The 18,242-nt window shown below is 41.8% G+C and overlaps 1 protein-coding gene across 3 annotated transcripts in view; it reads left to right on the forward strand.

Moving 5' to 3' along the window:
• Positions 1 to 4,509: 4,509 nt before the first annotated feature.
• Positions 4,510 to 18,242, forward strand: part of zbtb46 (zinc finger and BTB domain containing 46) — an 85,398-nt gene continuing 71,665 nt past the window's right edge. The window contains exon 1 of one of the 3 annotated variants that reach the window (XM_036590755.1): positions 4,510 to 5,034. The gene's annotated coding sequence lies outside the window, so the exon portion shown is untranslated. Of the gene's footprint in view, positions 5,035 to 5,098; positions 5,538 to 18,242 lie in introns of those variants that run through there. The other 2 variants (XM_036590757.1, XM_036590756.1) reach the window with 2 other exon arrangements.

The raw sequence follows: 18,242 nt of genomic DNA on the forward strand, positions 1-18,242 counted from the left end.
AGACACATTCTCTGATAAAGCCTGAGTATATATAAAAGGAAGTAGAAGTTTGATTAACCCAATATTCCCTCCAAATGTCGTCGATAAACCATGATATATTTGTTGTCTTCTTCAGTTTTGTTCCGTAGCTAAGGCTAATGTAGCTAACAAGTAATGAAAGCTGTTAGGGAGTCACAGCAGTTAGCCTTGTGTAAACTGCATGCCTAAATCATCACACACACGCCTGAAACCACATCAGGTTGTAACGTAATTTCAAATAGATTTGCTTATTTGGTTTCTGACATCCTTGACATAAAATTATCTATAAATATGGACAAAATAGGCTACACTGCATAACTAAAAACAGTTGTAGCAATCATCCTTAAGTTTAAATTTTGCTGAAATGTTTGTTCATTAAATAGATAACAGTATGTTATCCAGCTACATAAGCATTTCTGAGGCTATGAACTTGACTGTTAACTTTTGGTCTCACAGCCATGTACAAAATGTAAAATCACACATCAGACATCAAACATGCCTTGGATGATCAACTACATTTGGGTTAAGGGAGGAAACTGTGTAAATTTGTTTTTACACTGAAATATCGCTTTGAATGAGGCTTTAGCTTGACAGGACTAGACTAGCCCAGACATGTTGAAGTGACAGGCCCACTCTCCAAACACCTGTCCTAAGTGTCTCATACTGACTGACTGTCACTTTCTCTTCTTTTTTCCCGTCCTACCTCCATATTCCCCCTCTTTTTTCCTTTCCCTTTATCTCGTCACCTCCTCAAACTCTTCCGCTCTCGCAAAGCTGCGGGCAACATTCTGTTTGTTTGCTGTGGGTTTTTTCTCTTTGTTTTGGGTATTTTCTTTGAGGGTGAATTTTTTTGTCATCTGACATTATCGTCACATCGTCTTCACAATGGACACTTCTCTGTGGAGGATGGCTCCTGAGCAGCACAGCCACATACACACACACACACCTGGCATGTCTCCTTCCCCACTGACAGACTGTGATAGGTAGTGAGGGGCGGCGCTTTGAAATCGTCTCATGCTATTTTTACGCCTGTTCGTATTTCTATATAGATTTTTGCAGACGGCTAAACTACACATCACCAATTAGAGCGGCGGACCCGTGGTAAAAGCGCAATTAATTTTCCACTTCAAAAAAGCACTTTAAAGATGCAGTTTATGTTTCTCCTCCTTTTGTCATGGTTCAAACACAAGGAAAGTGCTCGTTTCCTGTGCTGGGCTTTAATGCTTTCTTTTAACTCCCCATCTCCCTCTGTGTATATATGTGAGTGTGTGTGTCCGTGTGTTTGTTGTGGCCTAAATAAAGTTTTAAGGCAGCAGGAGTGTACGAGGCCTATTTTATGAAGCTGTTTTCCCCCTCTCAGTATGCGGGGTCCACAGCACTAGGCCATCCTGCTGGATACAAAGCAGCAGCCTCCATGTCCTTAAACACAACTTATTCATGTCAGACCAAACACATACACGTGGTGGTATTACTAAGTTTGTCAGGACTTAATGGTTTAGCTAGACTTAAACCCAACCCTAATCCAGTAATGAAAATCCCATAGGAAAGAAAAATCAGGAATCAGTATGAACCTAACCATTTTTCCTCCAAGCCTAGAAGACTTCTCAGTTTTGATGGTGTGAATAACTCATAATTTATGTATTTTGTCTATATTTTTAATGTCATTTTAGGAGAATCACCATTAAGGGAAATACCACCAATTTTTTCAGATAAGTCTGCATAATTTAGTCACTAAGATGTAAACAAAGGTATCCAGAGTACACACGTACACAGAAATGTACACACCCAAATGTCTTTACAGTGGTGGTGATAAGAACCTAGGGTTGCAATGTCTGTATAAACATAGTCATTTTATATACTGTCCAAAATAACCACTAAACTACATATGCCTTCTGAGTTATTACATTATAATTGATAATGGTAAAATAATGGTAAATTTGAAAAAGAATGTTTCTTTGGGTACTGTTTTGTATGAATGTACATAACAGAAGTAGATGTGCCCGGATTTTTACCTGTAAATGCATTTTTAAAAATGTGTTTTAGGACATCTTAAAAGTGTTTTAAAACAATGTCTCAGGAGTTGAGCAAAATATTTGCAATGTATATTTCCATGTACTAACTTTCTGTGAGGGAGCTTTCAGTGGAATTTACTGCTACAGATGTCTGGTTCCTATCACTACAACAATTCTGACTTAGTAATTTTCTCTAGAATGGTGCATTTCAAATCAAACTACTCTGAATGAGTTTGTTTCCATGAGAACAATTTAATTATGCAGATTTTTTTTTACCCGATTTTCTCCCCAATTTAGTCGTCTCCAATTCCACCCGCTAGTTAGGACTCCCCCAATCACACGATGCTATCAACTCTAGGAGGGTGAAGGCTAACACAGGCTTACTCCGAGACCTGTGAAGCCAACCACCGCTTCTTTTCGAACTGCCGCTCACGCAATGTCACTGGACAGCTGAACACGCTCGGAGGAAAGCGCCAACCGCCAGATCTGTTACGTCAGCTAACAGACGCCTACGCTGACTAGCATCGCGCTGAGTGATGGGGGGTGAAGGGGGGCCATCCTACCCACCCAGAGAGAGCGAGGCCACCCGGCTACGGATGGCTGTAGCATCACCAGGGATCGAACTCGCGATCTCCTGATGATAGGGCCAACGCTTAGACGGTTGCGCCACTCGGGAGCATTATGCAGATATTTTGAAAAACAGGTGGAATTCCCCTTTATGTCTCCTGAACAATCAAAGATCAACATTTGAGCAATAAAATGTTATTTAAAAAAAATATATCTGAAAAAAGCATTTTGTCAGGCCAAATCTCCACACATATGTTGTCATATCATCATGAGGACACAAAGGGAGGCTAAAAAGAAACACATACATAGACACAATAAAACAGACGTATGTTGGCTTCATCTTTTTATATAAGGGCTGTGATGTCAAATGCGTCGCCATTAAAGCAATTTATGAAATGCAACCTGAACTGGTGTCCAGGTTCAGTTAGAACTTTTGTCTAGTTTTAGTGTGTAGGTTGGGAGCATAATGAGACAGCTCTGTCTTGGTCAGTGTGTGTGTGTGTGTGTGTGTGTGTGTGTGTGTGGTCTGCCCTACCCCTTGGTCCCTGTGGCAGCTAGCTTTGATAAGTGCTCATGATACGAATGAATAAATAAGTAAGAGTACTAATGAGGTGTAAGCCCCATTGTGTGTGGTGGGTAGTGAAGTGTGGGAGCGGGGGCTGTGGAGGGGCAGGACACTGGAGAAGTGGATGAAGGGATGAAAAGATGAAGGAGGGAGGAGGGAGGGGTCAGTTGGCCTGTGTCATGTCAGGCAGATTGGCAGACAGGCAGCAGCATGCTCAGAGAGAGAGAGGGAGAGAGAGAGAGATAGAGAGAGAGAGAGAGAGAGAGAGAGAGAGAGAGAGAGAGAGAGTAAAGCAGCTTGTTTCTAACACGGATTGCAACCACACAGAGTGGCAAGAGAACATCAGCATTACACAACTGTACAGAGGCCAAAGCCAACAGGCCTGCTACAGGCCAACAGCGGTAATCCACACACACACACACACAGAGACAAGCGCATGCTCACTTTACACACAAACACACACACACACACACCTCAATCCAGCCCATGCACTGACACAGTCACACAACATGTGCACCCAAACCATGTCACCAAGAGAAAGCAAAACCCAATTCCAACACCTATCACACACTATCACAGATTAAAATGTCAGAACATGTCAGATTACAAAGGAATGTGGAAATAGCAAATAGATGTCGTAGACTCAACTAAACAGTTCAAATCAATCTATGTTCTGGTGGGTTCAAGCAACACAGTCACTAGAACAGTATTGCTGCCTCAGAAACCCGTGTGGTTTTATTCATTTACATTTGCCTTCTATCTTTAAAACTACAGTGGGGTGCACAAACAGATACTGTACCTATGACAACCCCTTACTGAGTGAGCTAAGGATTGTTCTCACCACTAGAGGGCATGTTTAATTTCCCCACCACTGAAAAGCAGAAGCAGTGGAGCAGTGGACAAAGCAGGCTGCAGGCTTTCACTCACGCCTACATGCTCCTGCCCTTCTTAAGGGCTCCTGCAGAAGGCCTGCATGTGGAGGCTAGTAGGCTACTCTTACGCAAACTCAGCTACAGCCACAGGCCACATTCAGTTTCAGATGAATTTAGGCTGAGCTCCTTGGCAAACTATAAACTGGCTATTTTAATAATAAAAAAAAGTTTAAAGTAATAAAAGGTAGACAGCTTATAATAATAATAGTAACAGCTGAGACAACAATAGTAATAGTGATGGCAACAACCAGTCCAACTACTACTATTATTATTATTATTATTATTATTATTAATATTATTACTATAAACCCAATACGATATGTCTATATTATTCTGTATTATCATCAGTAGTAGTAGTTACAATAGCTAGTAATAGCTACATATTTTTTGCAATTATTATTACTATTATCATTATTATTGTTGCTGTTGCTATTGTTTTTATTATTGTTATTCACCTGCTTGTATGTGTGTGCCGGTGAGTGACGGTTCTCATAAGGCTGTCAGTCAGACTGGAGCTGTCCACGGTTCACCCTTTATTCAGCCTGCCGTTAGGATAAGCGCGAGCGTTCACGTTGCCTCATTTCCTGTAGTTGAGTCTCTGCCGAGAGAGAGAGAGCGCGCTGAGGAGAGGGAGAGACAGAGACAGAGACAGAGAGAGAGAGAGAGAGAGAGAGAGAGAGAGAGAGAGAGAGAGACAGAGGGGGAGGCTGGTTCCTGATACCGAGACACGGAAAAGCAGGGGAGGGAGAGTTTGAGGGGAAAAAAGAGACAGGCGGAGAGAGGGGGAGAGAACAGGGGAATTACACTGACGGACACAAAAGCGTCGTGGGGAGAAACTGAACACAGAATTTCTCACATCTTCCGTCTCTCACAGGGTCACGCCAAACACTGAAGCTCGAGGCATCGACAACGCTTGAACCCAGAACTCATGGGTTAACAGGTACGTCTCACCCACCCTACAGCACTCAGTTCACCCGCATGTAGTTGCTTCGCTTTTCGGTCCATCACAACACTGACAGCGTTGTCACTGTTATCGGCTTCGACGTTCACAGTTTTCCTCGCGAGTCGTTTCGCTCGTGGCTCAGACGCGGACCGGCGTTTATGCACTTAACATGTCAGGTACTCGGGGAGCGAGGTAAGTTCGAGTTACAGTGCAGCGAGTTTTCTTGAGGACGCCGATTGTCACGAACAACAAGTGAGTTTTGACAGCCTGTCGCTGTATCGGTGCTGAATGAAGCGGTGAGGTAACTGGCTAAGTTTTTAGCCGCTTCTGTGAGAGAAACCTGTTTTGACATCGCCAGGTGAGCCACATATGACAGCCCTGCTGACAATGGCAGCCTGTAGAGCTGAAGGTAAAGCGGAGGGATGAGGGCTCGTCAGCTGAGTGCGAGCTTTCGGCGGTTCGGCGCTGAACGGTTCGCTGTGGATTAGCTTTGTGCTGAGGTGAAGCCTGTTTTGTCTCTTTTATCAGAGGGGGTTGTGTTTGCGCTCTGGATACGTTTTAATCAAACACAGTGGTAACACACTGTATGCGGCTAAATTACCCTGGTTTTACTTCACGCGTTCATCTGCTTTCTTCCCTCAAGTTCTGGCCGTATCGTGACTCTTTGGCCTCTGAGCTCCAGTCGAGCTGTCACTTATTCCCGCTTCCGCGATTTTAACTATCCGTTTCTTGCGGTCGAGGGGGGTTTAAAGCGAAGAGCTGTCGTCTCGGCGAGCCAGGGCTTAACCCCCCGCCTCCCTCTCCCCCTTCTCCCCTCGTTTAACCTCCAAAAGGGGGATTTCTCCTGCTGGAAATTTCTGCTGCGTCAACACCCAACCCTAGCGCCCCAGACGAAAGAAGGGGGATTTCTTTTCTTTCTTTTTTGCTTTTTTCTTGGACTCACATTTCGTTCCCACCACCCGTAAATCCGACCGCCCTTTAATCCTTTGTGTGCCACTTCTCGCAACTTAAAAAAGTGCAGCGTGTGGCGGGGAAAGCGCCTGTATATCCGTGTGCTGGAGGAGCGCCGCTGTCTCTGGGGGTCGTGTTGGTGTCTCCTTGCCCGTCTGCCCCCTTTCCCCCACTCACACTGCTGGTCAGTTCCGTCTTCCTCCATTTTCTGGTTTTCTTGTTCGCTGTGAGGGTTGGGGTGGAGCGCCGGTCGAGCAGCGTCACCGGGCTACGACGTCAGACGGGTTCGCGCGCGTCGCCTGAACTAGCCGTTGGGTTCGAGTGGCGGCAATGTGGCGGTCCGAGGTTAGACAGGGTTCTTCAGACAGTACCGTAATTATTCCATGTGAAGCTTTTCTGCAGCTCCCTCTGCCACTGGCACAGGTGGTCGACAGGCTGAGTGACATTATTCACCACCTGAAACAAGCTGTCTGGAAAGGTGGTCACTGTTTCGACATTTGTGTCAAAAGTGTACAGTAGTGTTATTGACGTCCGAGTGGCGTTACTGTGGCGGTCCTTAACGGATTAAAAATGCACATTAAAAATCGGTTTAAAGCTTTGAACAGGTGGACAACAAACTGAGTCAATTTGAAGGGGAGTTTCACAGACTTTTCAAATTTTCTGCATGATTCAATCGTTGAGATGTAAACAAAGTGATTCAGAGTGGTTTGATGTGAAAAGGTTAGCTGTAGAAGAACTTACCAGCTCAGATTTCTGCTCAGTGATAGGTACTAATCTGCATACATCTGCATTAATAGGTTTTATTCTGCAACTTTTTTGCCATACAACTCCCTTCATATACCTGTCCGCCATGAATATCTTTTTAAAATATGTTTTAGGCCACACTTCAAAACTTCTGTAAAACAATGTCTCAGGCAGCAGACCATTCATAACCATTTCATGTAATAACTTTCTGTGAGGTAGCTTTTAGAGGCATTGATTTGTCAGGCATCTGGTTCGAATCATTTGACATCATAACCATTTATTTATGCAGACATTTTGAAAAAACTAATAGAATTCAGTCCCCTTTAAGACATGGTTGCGGTTTTAACAGTTGTGCTGTAGAGTAAGGTTTATTTTCAATGTTAATAATGCCTAAAGAGTGGCATTAAGGTGCAGTCGGTCCACATTTTAAAAGGGGCATTTAAAAATACCTATTACCATATTGTACATGTTTTTCTGTGAAAGCCTTTCCACAGCTCTCTAAAGGCCTCAGTTGCCAAACTGAGTGGAATTCTGTGGAGTCCTGAGATGCAGAACAAGTTGGTTTGATTTTTACTGTTTTGACTTGTCTGTGTAAGGCTATGAAAGTCTTTTATGTTATTTTTAATGTCACTACGCCACAGAAACTCTTTAATGGGGCTGTTTGTGCACAGCAGTGTTGAATCCACTGTTCCAGTGTTCATTTCGGGGGTCCAGCTGGACTTAAATGATCACAATAGGTGTTAATTCAACACTGGGGATTCGGCTGTGTGCACTTTAATATAATCTTAGGCAAACAACCTAAAAGCATAAGCCTCTTTTTTTGTTTTAAAGCTAACTCAGCATCCAGCAGTATCATAGAAGATGTCTGAGTGACTGTGCGCTGCTAAGTCCGGGAATTAGTCAACTGGTAAAGGGCTAAATTGAGCAGAATAATTTTTGGTTATGCAAGGGGACTGCCTTGATTCCCATCTTCCGAGAACATGGCCTACAGTCGGCTGAAATAAAAATGCAGGCACATTTACTTCCTCTCTTAATCAGGTCTGATGTAAGGCATTTTTTTATTTCTAAAATGGTACAAGCCCTTGCCTTGGCTAACACATATTACTGCAAAGGGTCAACAGACATGGACAGTAGCTAAATTGCTCAAACCATCCTTTCAAAACAAGACAGACGGCTTAACGTGGTTGATAGTGTGGCAGGTAGTTTTTCTCTTGTTGAACAGGGGAGTTAGTGTACGCCTCAGGCACCTGGCAGGTGTCTGTTGGAACAGTCAGTGTAAAGTAGGGAGCCTGTCCACCTGTCATTCTGAGAGTAAAAACACACATACTGGATATACATTGCAATCCTGGCAAAAGCATTAAGTCTAATAGGTGAGGCGCCTTAGTGTTTAGCTTTGCAAAGACCTTGATATTCATTTCGTGTGTGGTGTACTTGTTTAGTGATGTATTGAGGATTTTGTGGGGTCATTGGATAAAAACACATATTGCTCTACTTTCAGTACATAGATGTCAGAAAAGCTGAGTTTTAATGTGCATGCTTATCAGTATCTTCTTTGCATTAGCTACTGAATGCAATTAACACATTTATTCTTTATAGGCCACAAATATCTCTTTATGTAATCAAGCTGGAGTTAGCATGGTGACAAATTTGTTGTCGTTTCCAACCTGCCTAGTTTCAGCGTGCCAACAACAACAACTCTGTAACATAGCATTTTAAACAAATTCAGCATTATGTAGTAACTACAACTTATTCAGTCATTAAGTTGAATGGGATTTCTGTCAGCGTTCTGTAACACTCGACCAACTTTGCAGCAGTTGCTACAAAAGAATACATTTTGTGGGCAGAGCATGCTGATGCAGGTGAACTTGAGAGAGCTTTTGCTCAACGCACACATAGATGCATGTTCATTCAGACATTTCCGCACAGACAGCATTGCTAGACGGCAAAAGGTCTAATCCTGGAAGGTCAGCGTATGTTTGCCATGGGTATCTGGGTTGGTCCGTAACATCCTGGTAAATGAGGATAATGGTTCTGTGTGTGTAGGTGCGTACTCAGTGTGGAAAACAGGGCTGCGATCCACTATGCTGACTGACTTCCTTGCAGGTGTGGTAATGTTGTGTCAACAGCAGACTGAGGTGGGAAGCTGTTTTTCAGTGTGTGAGAAGGAGAAGCGAGAGACTTTCGATCAAGAGAAATAGAAATGGACAAGGACTCTTTTGCTGGAGCTGTTTAATGAAAGGCTCAGTCAGGGCACAACACAATAGCACAGCAACAACAGTATATGAACTGTGATTATGCAGCATGTACTTCTACTTTCTAGCAATGTAGCATTATGCAGATCATAGTGGTGGTTCCAGTGCTATAATGTTGTTGTTAATTGAAGACCTGACTTGTTGCAGGTCCAAAATCTAGCCTTTTACATGCAGCAGATCCTGGAAGAAGCTGGGGATGCACTGATACAGCATTTGTGGGCCGATGCCGATATCCAATATTTTTCATGTACATATTTGCTGATGCTGATACCCATACAAAACTTTTATAAAATGTACAACACCGGGACTAAATCTACCAGCATTAAAGATACATGTAACATTTATTTCTGTAGGGTTACAAATGCAGTAAAATTAATAAAATGCAGACGTTTTATCACAGACATTGAAAGTGTATTATAGTGTATAGTCGTAAGACAACTTTGTATCTCCGCAACACTGACTTTTAATGGAGAAAGAAAAAACTTGCTTAACATCACAAGTGTTTAAAAAGCTTCTAAACGTTTCAGTTTCCCCTTCGGTCATAAAATGTTCACACTACACTCAAAACCTGCTAGCGTTTTCAAATGGTGTTAAAAAAAAACAAAACGGCAAAACGTTACAAGGAATTATGAGGTTTTCTTATGACAGGGATGATATGTAGGCTATACCTAGAAAGCAGCTCAGGAAGAAAGAGTTGAATAGAAATGTGCTCTGAGATGTTTTTGAGGGTGGTTGTGCTTGTTAATCTGATCATTTGCAGGGAAAGCAGAGCTATGGGGGTAGATGGTGAGAGGGCCTGAGACAGCGAGAGAGAGAGAGAGAAAGAGCTGGAGGCGGGGGGTGGCTGAGCTGGTGAACTGGTCTTATGTGCGTGGTGGGGGGGCTGGTAGGATGGGGGTGCAGGCTGACACGACACACTGCTGAACTCTGCGTGTGTGAGTGGGCGGAGTGTGTGAGCGTGTGTGACTGAAGGCTGCGCTACCCAGGCTGTGGGCAGTGCTGTGTGGGTAACAGGTTAGGATGCGTATGCCTGCTACACTGCCGACTTACAAACCGCACACAACTCATCTGTTTGTACGCTCTCTTACTTATCTTTAGATAGCATTGTGTCCATCCGTACATTTAACTGCTGACCATCACAGTGTATGATAAACCTGTATGTGAGACACCTGTAGGCTTTGTCTGAATTTTCCATAAGAAGTGCACATTATATATTTCCCAAATTGGTGGAGTTTGTTTCTCATAATAAGAAAGCAAGCACAATGGGCTGAACTTGCAGACCCAGATTAAAGTAGGGCTGTCACTGTTGATTAAATTAGTAACTGAGTAATTTACTGATAGTCAGTTTAATAATCTGAGTTTTTAAATAGGGCTGAATAGTAAAAATGGACTTAACAATAACAGACCATACACTTTGTTTAAAAGATTTCAGAACACTTTATTGCAAAAAGGTAAATGAGGAAGCCTTTAACAAAACTTTTAGAATATATATAGGAAGCACAGGTAGGCCAATCAGAACAGAGGCCGATTACATTTATCAGTGTTAAAGGCACAGTGACAAAAACAAGTTGTCTAAGTCTTAAGAGATAAAGAAAGATTAGAAAAAGGTCATGCAAAAATTATAAATTAAAGTATGATATCTATCAGGAAAGAACAGTAGAATATAAAATTGTGCAATAATCATTGCAGATTCATTAATTATTATTCAGTAACTACATGGGCTACAGTGCAAACTGGCTAAGTTATTAAGTTATGGAAGTGCATAAAAAAAGTTTGGGCATTAAAGGAGTTACATCGAGTAATTGAGTTTTGTCAATTAATCAGGACAGCCTAGACTAAATAGGCTTGTCAGCGGGGAATCACCACCAAGGTTAATTCATGTCAAAGAAACCTGCTCAGTAAGTTTTCTCACAAGCAATACTTTCTAGCTTGCTATTTGTTCTTGTTATTGTGTAACCAAACTCACTCCTCCCCCTAGAAAACAATCATTAAAATGGATCTTGTTAACAGGGATGCATACAGGTGCTTGTAAGTCCCTCGAGGTGTTTGAGGGGTCAGGGGTGTATGTATGTGTGTGTGTGTGTGTGTGTGTGTGTGTGTGTGTGTATCTATAGAGTGACAGCTGTGCTCCTCAGCCACTTGTTCACCCCCCCCCCCACGGATTAGTAGCCCGGTGTGTGGGTTAAAGCGGAGTTTCCCCCGCCCTGCCTCACACAGACCTGTGTCCTCAGGTGCCTCCTGAATATTTCAGTGGGGGCTCTGTGGAAGGCCCTGGGGAGAACAGCAGTGAAAAAAGCTGCTGGAAATGAGATAGTGGACCCAGGGCGGGGGCCTGTGCCCTTAGCTCACGCTGACAGCCTGAAAAAGAGGATGTGGTCTCTGAGAGTGTTTTTTTTTTCTTTTTTTCCCTCTCTCCTTTTTCTCTCTCATGTTCTTCCTTGTTCTGTGCACTATGCATGTCTACTTTTTATTAATCTCTCTCTCTCCCTCTTCCTCTCTCTGACTGTGCTGTGCTGAGTTGGATTGAGATTTGAGACGAGGATTGGCTTGGTGGGGCTTAAATTGCTTCAGCGATTCTACTGCCTAGCTTCTCAGCCCATATTTCTTTTAGTACATTCTTAAAAATAACGGTGCCAGAAAGAGTTCTTTGGAGTGATGCCAGAAGAGAACCACTTTTGGCTCCCTAAAGAACCTTATAGTGAATGGTTCTTCAAAGAAGCATTTGTGTAAATTAAATGTGCTAGTGTAGAAAACCTTTTTAAAATTTAAAGAACTGATGTAAAGGCTCTATGCCAGGGCTGCCCAAGCTGTGGACCGTTGACCAAAAATGGCTCATAAAGACGATTGAGATGGCCTGCCAGAAAGTTACCCTAACCTTACCCTCTCACCCAATGAGAGGACAAACCTATTTTGGTACTATATATAAATGTACTAAACTTGTGTTTCTTGAAGTGTTTTAGTAAACAAAATATACTGTAATCTTATAAAATGCATTTTTAAGAACTCAAATTGAAGACTTGCCTTTTTTATTTTTATGTTGGTTTGTCTTTTTAGCCTTCAGATCAAAACTGCACATTTCCTCCTCCAAGACAAGATGTTTGGGTTTCTCTTAGAACTGATTTTTTAAAAAGTGTGTATTATTCATAATCTGAAATTCAACAAACATACATCGACAGAGACACATACAGAGTCCTTTTCTCATGCTGGATCACTTTTTGACCACATGTGGTCTTAAACACAGGATGTTTGTACATGGGCAGGCATGCTAAACCTTTGCCAGTTCAACCCATAGGCCTGCATGTCTCCATCCTCCTCAGCCATCTTACACATGGTGATTAGTGGTTTATAGTGAGCACACTCCATGCAGCCCTTTTGAGCTTCTACAGTTTCTTAAGTATACTAATTTGATATACTTATAGTAAGATTGTCATTGGTTTCATTAACATATACTAAATTGATTTGGTACAATTATATCTACTATATTATCAAATAACAATCAACATTCTGGCTCCTTTTTTACTGAAAGGAGTGTGATGTAATTGACTTTTAGGAGTTCTTATTAGAATCAGATATCTGAGTGAGTGTTCTATTTGTTTGCAGTCGGCAATACATAAAGCCCTACTTCAAACATGGCTCTCATCTAGAGAAGAAGTCAGTCCAGTCCTCTGTTGACCTCTCTCCCTCTCTTCTCTTTAAAAGAGGTTAGCAGTTCCAAGAGAGAGTGGACACAGTGCTAGCATTCACATTTGGAAACGAAAGATATTTCCATATCAAAGCTTCCAGGTAAAGCATTATAGGACAGTTTTCCATTTTTCTCTCTCTGTCTCGCTCTCACAGACACACTCTCTCTCTTTAACTCACTGGCGCACTATTTATTTTTCAGTGGACGGTTTAGTCTGTCTCCATACTTTTCATCCAGACGTTCTTGCCAAGAACTGACCATAAAGGGTGGGTGGAGACACTCATGATGCTAACACATTTTACCCCACAATACCACATAATCCACTTTTTTTCTTCTCCCTATGAATTTCAGAGGTTGAAGAAATGCTTTGTAGTCATGAGGGTCAGGGTTTTCTTTTTATTTGATGTGATTGTGTAGTAGCACTCGAATCCTTATGATTCTCTTGGGAGAACTCCATTTTCATTGCCTTCTCCAAGGGGCCAAATTTTTCTGTAGTTCTTCTGTTTTATGACATTTTTGTGTTCTTTTCATTATCACAACCTGCTGCTTAAAGACCTTACAAAATTTGAGTAACTGAGTAAACGAAAAATGTTTTACAATTGGTGTCAGTCAGTACCCCTGATTGGTGTTATTTTATCTATCTATATAAGGACTGTTTCTTTGCTTGCCTAGATATGACCACACTCCTTCACAACAATGGACACACCCCCTGACAATGTCATCTGGGAACTTTTGAAACCAAGCTTACATCGACAATTATCTTCAATCCCCTCTGTGATATCTCACAGTCATGTAGCGATTGGCTTGCTTGTTGTCAGGCAGGACCCCAGACCCCCTGCTTGGGTTTGGAACATCTCCATACTTCTGAGGTTAACAAGTATGTGTGCACTATTAACTCTGTATCACTGCTGTTGTATTAAAACCTTACATCTCCTTAATGGCGACTTTTCAGGAAACATTTTAGCAAAATTTTATTCTGAGTCATTTTGGCCCATTTCATTGGTCCGTCCATTATGACATTCACACAGTGTAAATACAGCTTGTGTGAAAAAATGACTTGAGAACATGCAGTTTTTACTAGCACAGCCCAGACCTCAGTTGCCTTCATCAGCCAGCTTCCCCTTTCCCAATGATTTCGAAACGGATCGGTTCCAACCTGGGATAGTGTGAGACAGAACCTGATTGGCTGGAGCCAGATCTCAAAAAAGAAAAGGAAGACTGCATGCACTCATTAATTTCTGATGAACTGATTAATACCTGTGTTCTCATCAGCCCCCTCCCCCAAATAAGGATTGCTTAACCCACTTTGGTGGTGCTGTAAGTCAATTCAGTTGTGTCCTGAGTTAAGGAAGAAAGCTAAGTTATAGGTGCTATTTTTTAATACTTTGCTTACACATCTCTAAACTTAATTTGCCTTAACTGCAATTAGAATAGAACGTAAAATGGGCATCTTCCTCCACCATCATCCCCACAGCTTGTGAGGTGGCGTTAGCCGTGGTTAGCATAATAGACGGTGCTAGCCTTTTGTTTTTCTAAATGCTTTGTATGATGTTCTGATCTGCATTAGCCCATTATCAAGGGTTTGAAATCCAGAGGGGAGTTCATCGGCGAGTGCTAAAGTGCTGTTAACAAGGCCTGTTTAACATTCAGCTCTTCCCCCTCAACATAGTACAATTACTCTGCCGCTGCAGCTATTAGCATGTGGAGTTTGCCCGCGTGCTTCTAATTGAGCCGATTTAACGTATGCCAGATCAACTTGTTTTCATTAATTAGTTCTGTCTTAAAAGTGCCATCAGGACATGAAATATTCATCAGAGTGAAGAGTTGCATTTGCAGAGTGTGTGGTTGGTGGACGAGTGGCTCAGGACCTGATCAAATTGATTGTGCTGACAGAAATAAAGTTGCTTGAAATGAAAGTTGTACAATTATTTTGTGTTTAACAAAAAATTATTGTAAACACTTCAATTAAGACAGATTAATCAGAGCATTCATCTGAGTGAGATGAATCAGAATTGTTTGTGGTGCACTGGCCATGGTCAATAATTTGAAACTACCAATCCGCAGCGGTCCATAGTGTCAATGACATGCTTCTGGATTGCCAGATCAACCTCCCTATCCCCTCCGCCCCAAGCCCTTGCTCTGCCATCCCACCAAGGGGGTGCTGAAAGTGGGACAGGCTCCCCCTGTGGCCTTCTAGCTCCTTTTCTCATTTCTACTCAGACAAAAAAAGAGCAGCAATCCCTCTCTGGGTCTAGATTTCACACGCTGCTCCCGTTGATGGAACACTCTTGGAGCTGGGTGAGCAGGCCAGAGTGCCCCCTTTTGTAAAGTTTCCTTACAGTTAATACTGGGGAATATATTGTATATACAGCTATAAGAAAAACTTGTGTGCCATTTGCTGGGTGAGTCAGATTGTTTTAGAAGAGCATACAATACTGTGTGAAAGTCAGCAATCAAACTTCATTTATTTGATGTCCAGTTTAACAGGCATCATATAAGTTATTCATTTTAAAAAATATATTTTTGAGGCAATCGATATAAGACAATCCATGTACGGTAGGCAGGAGTCAACTGAACACTGGGATGATAATGTCCCAAGTCAAATGAACAACGTCCCATGACACCTAATGATCATGCAAGACCTGATCTCCCTCAGATAAAAAAGCTGGGTCTGAAAAGATGTATAGCTGCCAAGAAGCTGTTCGAAAAGGAAGTACAAAAAATAAGAAAATTTGCAAAGAAGTTGCTGGCGTTCTCTGAACGATGAACTGGCTACCCCAGAGCCCAGACATCAACATCACTGAATGTGTTTGCTATTACTTGAATTGTGAAAAGCTGAAAATGCAACCAACTTCTAAGACTGGACCTTGAAGGTGTGGAAAAATGCCCCTGCAGATTTCTTAGAAATACTGAAAGCAAGACTCCCTGAATGAAAGTGGTAATGAAGGCAAAGTAAGGACACACTAAATACTGAAAGAAATTATGTTTTTAATTAGTTGTTTAGGCTTTTGTGCAGTATTTTGTTATGTGTATGTTTTCTGCTTTTTTCCTACAACTGAAAAATATGAATGCTTTTACTGGAAATTAAATAAATTAAGGGTTCCCCGAATTTTTGTACAGTACTGTACATGTCATTTAACAGAAGCAGGACAGAACTAAACAGTCCAATCGTAACAAGCAATATCAGGTTTGTGAGACATTGTTTTATCATGGATTATTTTGTAGTTTTGTCATTACTACTCAGCACTTTATAGAGTATATTGGACTTTATCACTACTACTCAGCACGTCGCAAAAAAGCCCTCTTTTTTAGTAGTCAATGAAATGACATATACTGCTTGTGTGGGGTGTGTGGGTAAAGATATTAACTGAAGGCCGGAATAGTGCAGGAGGGGGGTCGTGAAACCCAGCGGCAGTCACATCCTCTTTCTGTGGTTCAAGTTCCTACACACATTGCTGTTCTCAGAATTTTAAAAAAGAGGTGTCTGTCAGGTTCTCTCTCTCAGTCTCTGTCAGTCACTTTCTTTCTCTCTTTATCTCGCTCTTTCACTCTTTCTCACTCACTTTCGCTTTATTTTTCTTTCTCACTTTCTTACTCTCTCTTTCTCTCTCATTTCCACTTAAGAAGCTCATCAGTGAAAGTGTTGGCTGGACACTCGATACTGCCACTTCACAGTGTGGGAATGTGTGACTTTCTTTAAAATTAGGCTTCTGAGGTGGGCGTGTTGACGACACTGTCCCCTTTTTTCTCATTTCGCTTGTTTTGTTTGTATTTTTTGTTTGTTTTGCTTTTGTTTTCCATTTTTTTTAAATCATTTTTCTGCTGGGCAACTTTATCGTCCATAGTTGAACTGTTCACTGTAAGGCTCATGGAGCAAATTGAGAGGAAGAAAGAAAGACGAGATTGCTCAATAGAGAGGTGTCTGGTAGTAGGGGCGTCTCGCAGCCACACTCACGCTATCAATCATGGTAGCTATGGCAACACAAGACTGTGTTAAAATACTGGCCAGTATTATGATATATTTGATTAAATATGACCAAAAGAACCACTGAAATGTGGTCAGTTTTTCATTACATGTTCGTATTAACAGAGCAGAAGTTAATAGGTAATGTTTTATGAGTTTTAGTAAAAGGCCGTTATACCTTTAAACCCAGCATAAGACCCAAACATTTAAACACAGTTTCTTTCATTGCTGATCGATCGCTGTGATTATGGTGACAAAACCCTTTCAGTGCATTTACTACTTCCCTCTCTTTGTCTCTTCCCCCATCTCTCTCCTCGTCTCATTTCAGACTCGTCCGTTCTGTCAGATCCTGCTAATATCGGGTGTGCAGAAAGAGCAGAAGAGAATAATGATGCAACATAATGTAATGCAAAATTTGTAGTCCAAAATTTCTTAGATACATGATGAACCATCATCTCTCGTCAACAAATCTTATGTGAGCAGTGAACACTGATGTTTGTATTCCATGTTGAACTTCGTGATCACCCTGCTGCTCAGTCTATTGTGTAACTGAAGGAAGGGGTTGGAGTTGCTGTGTGTTCTCTGAAATCCTAGACAGAGGTTGGTTCTCACACTTGGTTCATGACAAGTTATGAAAGTTCTTGAGATATCTCAAAATCATCAATTCTAGAAAGGTTACTATTTCTGATAATGTATATACATTTCCCTTAATTCTGAGATGTAGCGTCACAATTGCTTTTGTGTTATGATTTCTTGGGCCATGTGTTGTAGAAACAAATCTATACCTGTAATAATAGAAGCAAATATATTCAATATTCAAATTTGAGGCTTAATGCAGGCCCAGGCCACTCACCAAAGAAGTAAGGCACTGAATTTAGTTGATTCAACTGTGTACAAATGCCATGGTGGGCGTGATGATTATATTAAATGAAAATGAAAAAAATTAAATGAAAGTGAAATTTTTTTTTAAGAAAACAGCATATTTTTTTTAGTTCCTAGAAATCATTAGGCCTTATCTTAAGGCCCACAGGATTTTTCAGTGCACTTGACTTTGAAACTATGAAGTTAATCACTGAGTTTTGCTACAGACCACAGTGTGTGGATTTAATGTGCATCAAGTATTAAAAAGAGAGTGAGTGAGAGAGAGAGAGAGAGAGAGAGAGAGAGAGAGAGAGAGAGAGAGAGAGAGAGCGGTGCAGTAACCGTGTGGCCTCTCTGTTTACTCGTGAAGCATTTTATTCCTCCTCTTCAGATTTTCATTGCCGATCGTGAGGCTCATGACATCCAAACAGACACACTGAGTTTCTCTCTCTCTTTCTCTGGTAGCTAGTCTGAGGTTATCCACAGTGGATGAGAGAGATGTCAGTGTTGAGGTGACAGCAGTCACGCTACAGACACCCCCTCCATTCTGTCCACCCATGCATCTCTCTCTCTCTCTCTCTCTCTCTCCCTCTCTCTCTCTCTCTCTCTCTCTCTCTCTCCCTCTCTTACATTCTCTCCCTCTCTCTCTGACTCATTGACAGGAGCCAGTGTTCCTGATTATTACAATTAGTTTACTGACAGACGCTTCATGCCAGGACATGTTGGCGCGTGTGTGTATATGAGCGTGTAT

Source organism: Colossoma macropomum, unplaced genomic scaffold, assembly GCF_904425465.1.
Source record: "Colossoma macropomum unplaced genomic scaffold, Colossoma_macropomum, whole genome shotgun sequence".
Taxonomy (NCBI): domain Eukaryota; kingdom Metazoa; phylum Chordata; class Actinopteri; order Characiformes; family Serrasalmidae; genus Colossoma; species Colossoma macropomum.